Consider the following 4281-nt stretch of genomic DNA (forward strand, 5'->3'; position numbering starts at 1 on the left):
AGGAAATCGAGAACATGTAGATTTATGTAACCATTGGAATCTCTGTGTAGATTGTTCGATTTAATGCAGAAGCTGTCTGGAAGCAGCTAAAGGTCCGATCCGTTTCATCTATAGGCTGACTCCTATTTCCTCTTTGTAAATTCAGAATAATCATAGCCAGAATTGGAAACCTATATGCTTACAGAAAAACTTAATTGTAGCTAAGTAATATTTTTAACTTAGCTAACTTGAATGTATAGTATTTACCATTTCCCTAACTTGAATGTTGCATTTAGAATATGTTTTTAAAATACTATGCGCCTTCAAAAAACATTTAAGGATATTTTTAAAAGTCATTTTACATTGGATTGTTTACATAAATTTTACGAGACTAATTAACAATTAATACTTTCTTGCTTCCCCCCCCAACAGACAATAATTTATTTGATTCTACAATGCAAATAATCCTTGATTTGACCTACTGCCATGGTTTTTAATCTAATATCTGAATTGAAAGTTCTAAAATTCATCTTTGTTTTAAATTATTGTAGTCTATTTATAGTTCATTTAACATTTTTACTATTATTTAATGATTATTATAACTACCATTCATGTGTCAGCAAAATTAAATCTTCTTATGTTAAAAAATTAGTAGACACTTGTTTAGCATGTTGTCTGCAGCTACATTTCAAGTAAAGGTCATTAAAATAAATGTTCTTTTATTTAGTATTTACCAAGCATTTATTTTAAAGATTTTATTTATTCATTCATGAGAGACACAGAGAGAGAGACGGGCAGAGACACAGGCAGAGGGAGAAGCAGGCTTCATGCAGGGAGCCCAACGTGGGACTCTATCCCGGGTCTCCAGGATCACACCCTGGGCTGAAGGTGGCGCTAAACCGCTGAGCCACCCAGGCTGCCCTTTGCTAAGCATTTTTGACATTAAAACCATTGTTTTTCTTTTTTCTTAGTTGAAGGTTGAGTTAGGAAATTTTTATGGAATGCTCTGTGAGCTCCATAATATACTATAAAGTGAAGCCTATAGTACTTTCTTCAATCCTCGTGTATTTGGAATTATGCTGCAAACAAAATTCTAAATGGCCTCTTTAAATGTGTTAATTTATGTGATTGATATGTCAAAATAGCCTTTTTAAAATGTCTTTTATTTTTTGAAAGATACATGATTAAAAGTCGCCCCCCAAAAAAATCTTTTATTTTTTATATTAGCATAAAGAAAAACTGACTTTTTCATTTTGGCACACAGTTCTATGAATTTTAACACATATCTAAGATTCCTGTGCCCACCACTACAATCAGGATAGCAACAATTATATCACCCAAAAAAACTCTCTTGTGTTTTATCCCTTTGTAATCACTCCCTTGCCCATCCTAACTCCTGGCAACCACTCTTTTACATGACTATAGTTTTGTCTTTTTAAGAATGTCGTATAAAAAAAAAATGTCGTATAGATGGAATCAAATAATATGTCACCTTTTTGAGAACGGCTTCTTTCAATAATATAATGCCTTTGATATTTGTCTAAGTGGTTGCATGTTTATCAGTGGTTTGATACTATTTATTGCTGAATAGTATTCTGTTGTTTAGATATACCAGCGTTTATTCATTCATTTAGCCCCTGGAAGACATTGAAGTTGTTCCCAGTTTTTAACAATTATAAATGGAGCTGCTGTACACATATACTCATGTACAGTTTTGTGTAAGCATAAATTTATTTCTCTAGGGTAAATATCTAGGAGTAAGATTGCTGGGTCACATGGTAAGTGCATATTTAAGAAATGTTTAAGAATTAAAAAAAAAAAGAAATGTTTAAGAATTTCTTGGTAAGAAATTATCAAATCATTTTCCAGAGTGGATGTACCTTTTTGTACTCACACTAGCAGTATGAGAGTTACAACTGATGTTTTGTTACTTTCTAGTTTGAGATCATAGTGGGACTTCATGCCCTTTAAAAAAAATAATACAGAGGGCAGCCCGGGTGGCTCAGTGGTTTAGCACCACCTCCGGTCCAGGGTGTGATCCTGGAGACCCAGGATCGAGTCCCATGTTGGGCTTCCTGTGTCTCTCATTAATAAGTAAATAAAATCTTTAAAGAAAAATAATAATAATACAGAAAGATCACCCTTCACCCAGTTGCATAATTATAGTACAATAATTGCATAATTATAGTACAGTGTCACAGGAAATTGACATTGATACAGTCTGTTCACCTTACTCATATTTCACCAGTTTTACATGCACTCATTTGTGTGTATTTAGTTCTATGCAATGTTATTGCATATGTTGCTCCATGTGACTCTCACCCACCAGTCAAGAAACAGAATAGTTTCATCACAAAAAACATTCATCATACCCTTTTGAAGCCACAGCCACCTGTTTCTGTACCCTCTTCATTAGTTTCTGGCAACCACTAATCTGTTCTCCATCTCTATAATTTTATCATTCATACAATTTTGTGGATTAATTTTGTATTCTGTGACCTCGCTAAACTTAAAAACTAGTCCAAGAGTTTGTTTTTTGTAGATTCCTTGGGATTTTCTTTAGGCACTCATGTCACAAAGAAGGACAGTTTCATTTCTTCCTTGTCAGTCTGTTCACAATATGAGGAGGAGGAAAGCATTCATCTTCACCATTCTGTATATTAGCTATAGCTGGTTTGTGGGGGAGGAATAATTTTTGTCAGGTTGAGAATATTCCTTTCTATTCTTAGTTTGCTGAGAGTTGGGTTGTGTGTGTGTGTGTGTGTGTGTGTGCGCGCGCGCACGCGCGAATGGATGTTGAATTTTGTTAAACACCTTTTCTGATTGTTTCATGAGGTTTTTCTTTACACAGTTAATATGGTGGATTACACCAATTGATTTTTGAACTTTTAAGCAGTTTTGCATTTCTAGGATAAATTCTACTTGGCTATGATGTATCTCTGGATTCTATTTGCTAATTTATTTTAACAGCTTTATTGAGACATATTTACATACCATAGAATTCACCCCTTTTAAAGTATTCGCTTCATGTTTTCAGTATAGTCACAGTGTTATGCAACTATTACCATTATTTAATTTTAGAACATTTTCATCACTCAAAAAGAAACCCCATACTTATTATAATCACTCCTCACTCCCATTTCCCCACAACTCCAGGCAACTACTAATGCATTTTTTGACTCCCATATGGTCTTTTGTGTCTGGCTTTTTTTCACTTAGCATAACATTTTTAGGGTTTATCCACGTTGTAGAATGTATCTGTATTTTATTCTGTTTAATGGCCAAATTAATATTTCATTATATGGATATCCATTTGGTTTATCCATTCGTCAGTTGGTAGACATGTGGTTGTTCCTACTTTTTGACCATTATAATAGAATAATGCTGCTGTGAACATTAGTATTTAAGTTTTTGTGTATGTGTATTTTCATCTTTCTTGGATATATACATAGGAGTGGAATTGCTGGGTCATATGGTAACTCTATGTTTAACTTTTTGAGGAACTATCAAGCTGTCTTCCAAAGTAGCTGCACCATTTTACTCTTCTATCAGTAATGTATGAGAGTTCTAATTTCTTTGCATCATTGTCAGTGTTTGTTATTGTCACTTTTTAAAATTATAGCTATTTTAGTACACATAAATAAATAAATAAACAAATAAATAAATTATTAATTATACCTATCTTAGTGAATGTGAAATGATAACTCAGTTTTGATTTGCATTTTTCTAATAATGAACGATGGTGAGTATGTTTTCATATGGATTTTCTAGTATTTTGTTTGGGATTTTGTTTTGTGTGTTCATGATGGATATTGGTTCATGAGGGTAATTTGAATTATATTATTTTTTTTCTGGTTTTGGTATTAGGGTAATACTGGCTTCATAAAATAACTTGGAAAGTGTTTCCACCTCTTTTATTTTTCTGGAAGAGACTTTGTAGAATTAGTGTTATTTCTTTTTTAAATGTTTGGTAGAATTCACACATGAAACTATCTGAATCTGAAGATTTATATTTAGGAAGGTTTTAAACTATGAATTCCATTTTTAAAATCGATATAGGGCTATTCAGTTATCTATTTCATTTTGAGTGACTTTTGGTAGTTTCCAGTTTTCAAGGAATTGTCCTATTTCATCTAAACTGGTGTTATGTATGTGGAGTTGTTTGGAGTATTCCCTTATTATCCTTTTAACATCTTCAAGGTCCACAGTAGTAACCCCTCTTTCATTCCAGATACTGTTAATCTGTGTCTTCTCTCTTTTTTTCTTTTCAGTCATTCTAGAGATTTATTAATTTTATTGGTC

Source organism: Nyctereutes procyonoides, unplaced genomic scaffold (assembly GCF_905146905.1).
Source record: "Nyctereutes procyonoides isolate TBG_1078 unplaced genomic scaffold, NYPRO_anot_genome, whole genome shotgun sequence".
NCBI classification, from domain to species: domain Eukaryota; kingdom Metazoa; phylum Chordata; class Mammalia; order Carnivora; family Canidae; genus Nyctereutes; species Nyctereutes procyonoides.